This window comes from Dryobates pubescens, chromosome 5, assembly GCF_014839835.1.
Source record: "Dryobates pubescens isolate bDryPub1 chromosome 5, bDryPub1.pri, whole genome shotgun sequence".
Taxonomy (NCBI): Eukaryota; Metazoa; Chordata; class Aves; order Piciformes; family Picidae; genus Dryobates; species Dryobates pubescens.
This window is the reverse complement of record NC_071616.1, coordinates 3,773,127-3,785,802: the sequence shown is the minus strand read 5'-3', so window position 1 is coordinate 3,785,802 and position 12,676 is coordinate 3,773,127. Positions and strand designations below refer to the sequence as shown.

The 12,676-nt window shown below is 39.0% G+C and overlaps 1 protein-coding gene across 2 annotated transcripts in view; it reads right to left on the bottom strand.

The window, feature by feature from the left end:
• The window catches only part of CELF1 (CUGBP Elav-like family member 1), a 51,977-nt gene that overhangs the window by 30,015 nt on the left and 9,286 nt on the right, over nt 1-12,676 (bottom strand). Inside the window, exon 2 of one of the 2 annotated variants that reach the window (XM_054161443.1) lies at nt 5,238-5,278. The exons of the other annotated variant lie outside the window; for it this stretch is intronic. The gene's annotated coding sequence lies outside the window, so the exon portion shown is untranslated. The remainder of the gene's footprint in view (nt 1-5,237; nt 5,279-12,676) is intronic. 2 annotated transcript variants of the gene reach the window in all.

The window sequence follows — 12,676 nt, the reverse complement described above, 5'->3', positions numbered from 1 at the left end:
GAGAGGACATAAATTTAGCACACATCAGATATTCAACATTTACCTCAAATGCTAAATTTAATCAGACTACTTTATGGAATTTTCTAAAGCAAGCCCACAGAGAGAAACACTTCAGATTTAAGTGAAAGGAACCTCAGCAGATGTGTTGAGGTTCTTGCCACTGTTCACATCAATCTGTGGACCAACACTGTAGATCCTGGTCTTACCCATAGAGACCAGAATTAATTCCTTCTGGTCTTCCAGTCACCAGCAGATTACCCCAGCAGCCATGCTCACTGAAGGTTTGATGAAAGATGCTGCTGGCAGCAGATATTCTGTAAAGCAGGCTTTTAAAATGATACCAAGATTGATCGGTTCACTGAAGAAAACTGCATCAGTATGATTTGATCCTATGCTCACCCTTTTTTCATCTCTTTTCTCAAAAACCCAAGTCCTACCTGCTTGCTTCATTAAGACAAAAGTGCAACGAGCTAGAGACACTATCACATTGTTGCACTCCAGGTTAAATTCAGCCCTCTGGCTTCAATAATTAGAACATCAGTCTTCTGCAGCTAACCTGCTACTGACTAGCTTTTCATTCTTGACATAGGACAAATTTCTCCTGCGATGTGCTCACCCCATTTAATGAACAGTGCCACAAATATTTCATGCACTGTTTTGTACAATTTGGGGGAAAGGAAGAATCAATACTGAAATAGTTAATATAAGTATCTGATGGTCTGTTAGTCTAGACCAAATACTTCAGGGTACCATACTTCTGCAGCAAAGATGGCAATTTCAGTGACAACATTCTAGCGTATAAACAGGTTTGCTTTAACATTATTTAGTTGAAGGGCATCAAGCTAGTGCAATTGAAAGACTTACTGACTTCACTTCTCAAAGTATCAGAAAGAGCAGAAAAAGATGGTATTTTGCTAGTGCACAGAAATAGGAAGAATTAAATGAGGAAGTAGTATTTCTTTGCAATTACGAAACACAAAGTCATCCTGGCTATTGCTTATAATAAGAAAGAAAAATAAGAGAGTTAAACACACTTCTTTTTGCTCAGATGTCAAATTCCTGCTGGCTTCCAGATCCATTCTTTGACTGTTTCTATTCAAAGGATAACAGAAACAATGACTGAAATTCCAAGCTCTGTGGACTGTAGCTACACATTTAAATGTGCTGCTAATCTGACAACATGAACATTAAAAATTTTCTACATGCTACAGATTAAATCTCACTTTTTAATGACTCTGAAGCCCTAGATCATGCTGCAGAATATGTTGCTCTATGCTTCTCAGAAATTGTCAAGTACAAATGCTAGACATTTTGAAAAGTTCACAGAATTACATCATATCCTGGGGCACAAAACCTAAAAGAAAACAAACAAAAATCACAAACAAAATGCTCCTGTGGTATTTTCCTTCCTAAGATAGCCTTGTTCACTTTGATGAGCAATTGCCCGTTGAAAGCTGAAGATAATACCATCTTCTATTTCATAGTCTGAACCTGGGACAACACATACAACTGTGAAGCTGTGGGACTACTGGCATGGCAAGAGCCAACTATGGGAAAGGATGCAGGCTACAGGGAAATCAGATGGTGTGAGGCTTTGAAGGAGACAGGTCCTAGAATAAACTTCCCCTTGTATTATCTGTGCACATCCAGATCCCTACAGCCTTGCTGAATTGCAGTTTTATCTTCAAACAAACACCCCTAAGTTACATGCATCAAAACACAGCAACTACTTGTCAGTATGTTGTTGTTTGATTGTTTATCATGTAAGCATGTGGTCAGAATGCTTTCTGCTTAAGGTGAAATCCAAACTGTCTACTCATGCCTCGCTGGGTACAAGAAGCCCCTTACCTAGTTGCCAAAACAGCAGTTTCCTCCTCTGCCAATCTCTGCGACAGCTATGCCTCATGGGTACACACAAAATTTCTCAGCACCCGATGGCAATGAGGAAACTAGCTGATAGCCTCCAAAGTTCCCTGGTCTGAGAGCACTCAAATATTTCTGCATTATTCTGAGGTATATCACAGCTATTATCTCCAGAATCTGTATCTTTTGTTTGTTTGCTTTCAACACAAAGGCAGAAACTTCAAAGCGCTTCAAATATTACAGTTCCCAATAGTGCCGCTTACAGAGTGACAGACAACTTCGGTTAGCATTTATCTGGATTTTTCCCAAGGCAGCCAGTATCTGCCCACTGTTTCCAAGGAGGGCACCTGCACGGCATTCAGGTAACAGTCTGCTGTATTAGCACAGTGAAATAAATGAAGATGTCCATTTAAGTAAGATACTAAAAATAATCTGTTCCTAGAAACTCCATCCTCTCTTTGGTGTTTGACTATCTCCTTATACCTGTTTCCCAATGACACACACATCCATTAATCTTCACAGAAACAGAAAGAGAGAGATGCTTGGATTATTGTCTTTAAAGTGTAAGATGTTTTCTTTTGCTAGTTTTAGACTTAAATTTTGTGCAATTCCCAGTTGAGACCTCCAGAACAATGATCTGAAATGTACACTGTATTTCTGTCTTTCCTAGCTACATTTTATTTTGCTATTTCCCAGACTAAGGGAATGAAGATGGAAACAAAAATCAGCATTATCAGCTATTCCTTGGTAGTAGTGATTAAGAAAAAAACAAAACAAACACAACAAACCAACCAAACCCCACAACAAATTAAAGCTTCCTGCAATGAAAAAGGTAGCAGAAGCCTGGCTGAAAAGATACTACAAGAAACACTCTGGACACGAAGCAAGTAAGGAGATGAACAGACTTTCAAATGACCAAATCATTAATTTGGAGCAATTAATGCATAACAATCTTTTAGAGCATCCTTACTTGCAGAACAGATAACAAGTTTTAACACAGGCTCTCTAAAATAATTAATTTGGGCAAACCATAGAGAATGAGTAATTATCATGCATTTATCCCTCTTTGCAAGACATTTTACCATTAATAATTGATATGATGAAGAAGCATTGCTGCATGAATCCCAGGGCAATCGCTTTAAAGTGGAATGCCTGTAAGTTTCTTCCCCTTAAAGAGGGCACAGAAATGCTTAAAAATAACAACAAAACCAAAAGATTTAATCCTCTTATCCTTAATTGTAGGTTGTGGTTTTTGGGGTTTTTTTTCTGGTAAATAGATACAAAATCTCTGTTTCAGCTACTGCTTAAGCTCCACAAGAAGGCAGGCAAAAGAAAATGTCAATTGAAAATGACTGGGTTTTCAAACATCTGCCCACATTCCAGCAGACAGAGTCTGGGAAGCACTTGGGAGTTTTCATCATCACAGTGCTAGAAAACAACAATGCTTGTATTTTCTGAGAGACATACTATGGAAATCCTAAGTACCTAAGGGAGCTCTCAAAGACCCACAGACACTTATGGCATTGCAGACAGAAAAAAATTGTTGATAAACTAGGAAAAGTGGGCTGGTCACAACAATGGTAAGAGGAAATAAAGGCAGCAGTATGACACACAACAGGAGACAGGGCAGGAAATGACAGTGTAAGAAGTGAGGACATGTATTTCTATCCTGTGAAAAAACAGAACTACCAAAAGGGAGACAGGATGGAACACTTAAGGCAGCCACAAAGTTTGACTGTTTCTCCCCTTCATGTTTTATTGACTGAACATCAACCATGATACACAGAAAGTATGGATAATAAATCACACTTGCACTTCCACACTTACATCTTTGGTAAACCAGAGTAAGTTCTTACACAAAGTAAGTTCCATTTCATTACTTGCTTTCAGCAACCAGAAACTTGATGATTATTTTGCTTCCTAAATAATCTGGTGATTTTGTTACTTAGGTAATCCAAATCTATTGATTCTGAACCTGTGTTTTGTAATTGGCAGGATCTCAGGAGTTTGAAAAAACAGGTCTAATCACAGATTAGTCTGTCTCAAACAAGACAAACCCTTCAGACAAATGCACAAATATATTGACCAGTATTTCCTCTTTCCTATTTTCTGTAGAAAGATAGAACTAAAGAAGCAAGAAAGCGAAGTACAGAGCATCTGTAGTTTAGGAAAGCAGCTGAGTGTTTTGTAGCACCTGCAAAGCCTGGAGACCAATGGCCTCAAACTGGTACTTCCAAACACAGAGGTCAGTCACCAATTCTCTGAAAATCACTGGAAAATACAGCTGTTCTTAGATTTCTTAATCCAACTTTAGCTTTTTCTACCCTTGATGAGTAACATATAGAGAGACAGGATATCCTGTCCTATCTTGCACTTTAGAGCAATTCGGTTTTCTTTCTGATACAGACATGACTAAAACCTTTCTAAGGTATTCATGAAAGCTATAGTAAATGTCTGACCATAGTATAAAACAAGTGTTTTTTCAGGACAGTATCAAAACTTAGCTCTCCCTGGCTGTCTACAGACTAAAACACACATTAAATACTTCTGCCATAGCAGAGGCGATTCATCAGGAGAGCAACAACCACCATGCTTAGAGCAGTACAGTGTTACTTAACACAGTAGTTACAGGTCAGTTGTCCTCAGAAGTGAATGAAGCTGTGAAGGAAGAGTTACAGGCAGTCTAGTCTTTTCTTTTGGTACTCTTCTGACAACTCAGTAAATCATTCTAGCTTGCTAAAACAGAGAAATAACTTGGTCACAAAAGAGTTTATCGAGTTGTCAGGCTTTGTCTACCTTGCAGTCAAACCACCATGAGAACCAAGCATAACTAAAGGACACAGGACTGCTCAGCTGGAAACTGCATAGGAGAGGAAAAGGAGGAACTGTCTCAGCTGTCTCATGAAATTACACCTTTACTGGACTTCAGGCATTAGGAAAATGCGCTAGAATATCCTAGTACACCAGGCTGTGCTCCTGTTCTGCTGCTGAGAGTCAGATTTGTCTCAGCTCCCAGGAAGCTGTGCCACTGACTAACCTTTAGAGTTTCGTGTACTACTTCAGATCTGTTCTAGTCAAGAGATTGCTGGGAAGACATTTCCACTCCATAGTCAGTTATGTTTCTGCAGCTATTAAATTATAGATGGCAGTAAAGAAGTCTATTGACTTGTACTCACAGTCCTATGTTACTAACACTCACAGATCCCTTTAGCAGTCTAAAGGCAGGAAACTGGGAAGAGTTTAAAGATCAGGGAGCACTGCTCACTGCAGTAGAAAATTATTACCTTCATCACTTGAAAGTAAAAACAGCTACTCTCTTAAATCTCTGAAAGGAAGCCCCAATATGCAAATGAAACATACAAACTGATTCATACCTGCAGCTACACACCTTCTTCTAGTCGTTCCAGTCTTCAGTCTAAAAGATAAAGAAAAAACAGACATTGAGTACTCCACAGTTAAAAATCAGGTAATAACCATCATTATAACATTAATTCCATCTGTACAATACTGAGGATGCAGAAGTAAAGCACATTTCCAAGACCAGAAGTCATCAACAGGTGGTAACAACCATTTTTAGACTCAAAAATGAAGTTGCGCATTTCAAAGGCTGCAAAAGAAAGGATGGCAAACACAACATGGCCAAAAACAGAAGCCCTGTAGCTTCCTACTATCATCTGGTGGACTTACCCTATCTGTCCAGCTTTTGTGGCAGAAGCAGAGTTACCAACAGCAGCACCCACAATCCTAAACTCCTACACTGCATTCTCTTGATAGCCATAGTACTAACAGATGACAATGAACCAGCAGATGGGAACGGCAATATAAAACAGTACAGACAGAAACGTATGAAAAAGCTCTGAATTAGGGAACACAAAGAACTAACAATGCAAGACAACAAAAAAAGTTATTTCTACATCTTGAGCAAATCACCAACAAGGCATCATACAGACTTTCTACGCTAGCACTTCATAAGCAGAGGATGCCCGTCTGAGATTCAAGGTTCTCTTCTTGCAGATTCAGTAACTGACCCACGGCACAAGCTAGAACATATTTAAAAATATAATTATCATTTTTTTCATTTATTTATTTTTATTGTAATAATTTATTCTCTGCTTCCTCCTAGGTTATTTTGCAGAACTACATTCAAGACAGTCTAGCAGCATTTTACATTAACTCCCCATCCATGTAATTATCCATAGGTACCAAACAAAAAGATGCATCTAACTGCAAGGAAGAATTACTCAAGGCTATTTGAATTTCCACACTTCCACTGCTTCACAGTCTTCTTCATAACCTCTATTCTATATTCTTTGGGAAGTGTGGATAAGTGATCCATATCCTCTTCTAACTTGTCTTGTAATAGATATATATGGTTAGTTATCACATGTACTCATGCCTTCTTTGCCAAAGGGAGAGCTCTGGAGAAATTTTTATTGTTATTTTGTTGTAATTCTCAATTCTTTCATTTTCTCCCTAATTTTTTCAATTGATTTAACAGGATACTATGCCCTCTAAAGAAAGACAGAATCCTAAACACAATAATGGAAACCAATTTTCTTGTACTATCTGTTAAGAGTAACAAAAGTCAATCCATGAATCCTGAGAAACACAACTCAGTTCTCTGAAATGTGTAAAAATATTACTGAAACTGCTGGTCAGGAAGCATTTGACCTACCCCTTTTGCTCTGTTTCACAGTAACATTATGAAGCTCCAACTAGTGATTCAAGCATATATCGTTACCTGGGGACACCTCCTTCCACCTCACCCATACTGCATCAGGGTTTTTTAAAAGTTTAATTAAAGAATATTTGTTTATGGCTAAAAAAAAACAACAGGTCTCGTCTCTACTAGCAGACCTGGCTTTAAAAAGCCCCATGTAACAAAATTTTTGTGTCCTTTCTTCTAAACCAAATCTTTGGCATATATTTAAACCCCATGGAATCTGTCATAAATACTAAGTTATATTTCTGTGATATCCAGCTTTCAAAAAAAATTAACTACACAGCTCACTGCTTATGTAAATGAATAAAGGTAAACAACTTGTTAATGTTAAAAGGAAAATCTCCACTTCGTACCTGTAACTACGTGGCTCTCTAGAGAATTAATTTAAAAACTTCAAAGGAACCAGAAGTACAACATAGCCAGAGGAACCCAAAATTCTTGGATGCCTTTGGGAAAAAATACACATCTCACTGAATCAAAGGCAAAACTCAAGACAGTGAAAACTTAAAAAAGGAAGCAGCAGATCTGACAAACACCTGTAGAAAGCCCAGGAGAATGCTCTTAAATCATTAATCTTTCTCAAACCAAAATTGTCATGGTATGATTGATTTAATTGCATTCTGAAGATAAGCACACCAAATACTTTCCCCTGATTTGTACATCAGACAATCCTGACCCAAAGGCCAAAGAATCCGACAGCAGGATTTCTTCTCAGGAGAAATCAGGACTTGGCTACCTCTGATAAAGGTACATACACAGCCAGCCACACTGCTAGCAGTATGTGCAGCACTGCAACTTCTGTACTGAACAGACATGGGAGTGAGCTCCTGTGCAAATCACAGGCTGACCCCAGCTCAGCATCAGACATGAACTGATTTCACAGCTGAGTGAGTGTTGGTTATTAGTGAGGAGAGCAAAACAATTAACAGGTTTTAAGCAGGACACTGTGCCACAGCTTTTGCAAGGGAGATTTTTCCTGAATTGTCCCAGCTGAAGTGCTGCATCTGAGTACAAATGTCACTTCCAGCTTCTTCTGTCCAGTACCAGGTGAACTATGACATGACTTGAGAATTCCATGTACAAAAATGAAGGTTTAACACTTAGATTTAATATTTTTCCCTGACAGATCCAAGGGTGGTAACATCCACTCTTGCTGACAAACAAACAGTTGTAACTTCTGCTGTGCAATATAATATAAATAGAACTGCAGCTGGGAATGAAAACAAGTGGCTCTAGCCACTAAGTACTAGACAATGGATATGAGCCCGATAAATCTAGCGAGTCTGCTCTGACACTTGATTGCAGCCCTTCAGTCTCACCAGGCCCATATATAAAAGACCACAGGGTCATTTAATGGATTCTGATCAACGACATTACTGTCACAGTCAGCACTTCTCCAGACCAGTTAGTTCTATTTCTCATTACACATTCCAGGAACTAATGTTTGTGCAAAGTCAAGATTACCACTGACAATCCAAGAGGCCAACAGACGAAACGGATCACATCACTAACCTCAGATACATCCTGGCATCAACAGTCTCTCATATAAATCTACACTCTGTCTGGAGTCACTGCAGATTGATGTACTTTTAAGTACCAACATGTCAATAATAAAAACTTGGAAATATAAAAATAGCTATTTCCCTGGAGGAAGGGCAAGAGGGAGATAGTGCAGTAGAGAATGAAGAAGCAAAGGTGCTACGTAAGTCAGAGGATGAATATAGAAGCCCATACAAACCAAAGTTTCATATACTGCAGAGCTCAGGCCACAATCTACAGAAAGGGTGTCACTGTCTAGGAAATGTTCCTTATGAGACAGCAGGACAACAAAGTTAGTGAGAACAAACTCCTCCAGTGCCAAACTCTTACCAAGGAAGCAGCCACACTTTCTTACTTGAGAAATGCCCTTCTGACTCTGAAACCTTACCACCACCCAAACCTCTCAGCACCAGAAACCCCCTGCTAAGCAAGCCAAGAGGCTCATGGTCACCTTACCTGCTCACTTTATCTCTGCAGAGCATTCAAAAGCTGCTCTTCTCAGTGCTGCCAACACAAGCGCTGATGTCCACACAGCTGAGCAGACAAGCCATGCAGTTAGCAAGCAGACCAGATGAATTACTCATAGTAGCATGTTTGACTATCAGAATGTAATTTTGTTCAACTTGGTATGTAATAGGAATATTAAGATGAAGAAAAGAGGTGCACATTTTGGGGGCACTGCAGATTTAAAAAAAAAAAAAAAAAATAAAAAAAGTAAAATGCTGTGCTTCAAGTTACCAGAACTAAAATACTTAAACACTTGGGATGCAGACCACATCTGCCATGTCTATTCCATTCCCAGTCAGCAATTACAGCTTAAAAATTCCCAAGATCCATCATTAGTCTTGCAACCCATAGTAAAAGTGTCAAGATACACACTCTGAGAATGCAAAAACAATCCTGTGGCCTACCATCAAAAACATGAGACCTGGCCTCAGAAGATGAGTTCCATTAGTAACTGTGGGACTGAACAGCACTGGACAAGTCACTTTATTGTCCCAAGAGTTCCCATCTGTACAGCACTATTATCTCATTTGTTTTCTTTATGAAAAAGTGTTTTGAGGACTCGTGACAAAATATTTAATACAAATCAGAGTGTATTATCACATTGTTACAGCTGCATCTCCGCTGAAAACCTAGTACCCAACTTCACATAAAAAAAAAATAATCCACAAAACATTTGTCAACTAATAAAAGCCAAAGAATCTCACCAAGAAAAGATTTAAGCTTGCTATATCCTTTAAAGCTGTGGCACTAAGGGACTTTGCGAGCATCTCAAGACTTGCAGGTGCATACCAACACAACATCTTATTTACTTTTTGAATGAGGATCCAAAATACTCAGAAGACACATTCACGCTTTGCTAAAGCATGGCTGCTATACATGCCACAGGAAGACCTAACCAAGGTAACACAAAGTTCTATGTCTTCTCTCAGGTAAGAGACGGAGATGTAGCAAGGAGAAACTATATTCTCAGCTTAACCACTAAGTCTACTTCTAGAAGCAACAACACTAGTTGAACTTCAACAGCTTCATTCATCTCAGCCCCAAGAGTCACACAGTGACACTTTCACTTACCTACCATTAAGGCAAGATAAAAAAGTCACAGTGGCAGAATCATCTCTGTGCAATGTTTAGACAGTGTCTGCATAGCTGTGTTAGAAAAAGTCTTTGATATCAATATACTCACACTTCTCTCTCGATTTCACAAAATCCAAACAGAGAAGACAGACATATTGCAGGTCCCCCCACAAGGCCTAACACACTAAAAGAGGATTCATTGCATCTATTTCCAGCATTTACTCCCAGCTTCAGAAGGAAAATAACATTGGTGTCCCAAGTTTAGAAGATCAGAATCAAGCTAGATACAAAATTCTGAGCAGTCTTGAAATTCTGTATTTAAAAAATGTTTAAGTACAAACATTTTGTATTTTATGCTAAAGAAGCACAGCTAAGAAAGACTGATTTACCATCAGGTTGTACATATCTCTCACTTGGCTTACATTACACAACTATGTGCCATGAACTCTACCGTGCAGAATCTGCCATGGGCATGCCTGCAAACCAAACAGTAAAAATAAGCTCAATTTGATTTTTTGTTTGTTTGGTCTTGGGGGTTTTTGTGGGTTTGTTTTGGTTTTGTTTGTATGGATTTTCTTCATTGGTTTCTTTTTCATTTTGTCTTTCTCTAATAGGCACAGGGTCAAACCTCTGCAGAAGTAAATAGATACAAGCCTCAAATTACACTCATTCATATCTGAAAAAAACCACTGAGTCAATGTTCCTATTTTAAGAAATGAATATTGATTATAATCACTTTCAACAGCAAATAATTTTCACTAACACTTCAAGAGATTTGAAAGTGGGCATGTAGAGCTGAAGCTTTAAAAAAAATACTTTGTACTACATCAGAGGCAAACACTGGCATTGCTGTGGGAACTTTAGCATAGAAAGGTCCTCACTTTTGTTCAAAAGACCAAATGAACTAAAATCTAACCATTTCACTGCAAAGCAGTGAAGCTCTCTAAAGGTATCACATTCGTCATTATTTGCAGCATCATTTGTGCATACTTGTTTCTTTTTGCAGTATCTACCCCCCTCTTCAATATCTTTATGAACTATCAGGAGAATACAAACCAGTGGATTTATTACAAGGAAAACCAAAACAAAACTGCCAACCAAAACTGTATTTATTTACAACCTAGCCCCTACTGAAAACACATCAATGCCTAAATACATGCAGCATATTTGGAGCATTACTTTTGCCTGAACACAATCCACAAATGCAGAGCCACACTTAAGATGAACTTTTCCCTGTCTGAAGATGCCAAATTTTCACTCTTAGTTACAAACATTTGAACATGACTAATAGAATGACTTTTCTACTGACATTTGTAACCTTTTACTCCACAAACTATCCTTACAGCCCATTTTGTGACCCTGAAGCACCCACTCCAGGCTGCTCGCCCGTGGTGATTAATGCTTGCTGACTCCTGTGCCAGCACAGCTTTGCCTACTCCTCTCTTCCCCAGGCCTCAGAAACCCTCCCTGCAGCACAAGGCTGGATCTGTCACTTGATCTTAGACTTTAGCTGGGTGGTGGAAGAAAGGGGTGGGAAGAATCATGAGTATCAATGCACTCTGCCAAGAAGTGGAGAGACCCAGTGCTTGCTTGTAGTTTCATGCACCTATTTTCAAGACATTCATCACTTCCCCATCAATTCTTTCCATTCACTTTTCCTGGAAGGCACAGCCTGACATCAGCTGGTTTCCACTGCTAGAGGAGGAGACTCCAGAAACTTCATGACAAAAACAAGTGCTATAAATACAGTTTTGGCTATACAAGGGCTCAAGATAGACATGAAACCTCCTTGTAATCTTGCTGGATTCTCAGGGTTTCTATACCTCGTATTTAGATTCTGAAGGCACCTCACACCTCCTGAATCAAAACCTCACAAGTAAAAACAGTCCATATGACACACCATTTTCTCTCTGTCCTCACACCAGGGAAAGTTCACCAATTTCTTCCCTAAGGAACAGTAGGCTTCTCTGTACAGCAGCATCAGACAGAGCCTGTGTCAAATACTGCGTTCATTAAAAAGTATGTGACCACAAACGCTTAGTACCTCCTTGCCTAGAACCAAGTGATATGTGTCAAAGCAGGTAGCACAAGCAAGCAATTCTTACTTCACTTTTTTTGGGGTTGCAGTACTAGAGATGGCTGGATATAAGCTCTCCATAAAGATTAAACACCAATGAGGCAGAAATACAGAGAAATAGACCACGATGTGCCTACTGTAGGTCCACTTTAAGGTGATGCTCTTGACACAAGACTACAGCACAACTGTTTCCTCACCCTAACCCATCCCTACCTCTATACAGCCTGAGAAAGGAAAAGACCCAGATGTGATCTAGCTCACCAACAACATTTTTAACCCAGCACATGTCTGATTGAATTCACCACACAACCAGACAGGTGTTCTTGGCAGCACAAGAAGAGAAAACACATGAAGGATGGAACAAGCCACTGGCATGTGCTCATTCAAATTACTCATGGAACTACATCAGAGTTAGGTGCCAAACTTCACATAATTATCAACTGATTCTTTTCAACTGCCTCAAGTGATACATTAGGCTTCCATTACTTCTGTTAAGAAAACACTGTACTTGTAAGAAGCATATTCATGCTCTTCATATAATGACCTTTACTCTCTCAATTCTGTCAGTGGACTGACTCCAACACCTAAAGCCATGTCACTACCTATCCTTCACTAAACTATATGATTCAGCTTTTTAAAATCACAAGTAAAGCTTTTTCAGCTTCCACTTTTCACTTGTTCTTCCTGGAGTTTAACACCTGTAATAAACTTGTAACTGCTGATAAAAAGCCACCTCACTTCAAATGGACACTAGCATTCAAAATTACCATCATCTTCCCACAAGCCCACCCTTAAGCTAGCTTTCGTTATTCAACTGCATGGTTATGACATCTAAAAAAACCACCTAAAAAACCCAATAAACCAATATTTTTGTAAAGGAAAAAACCCAGTAA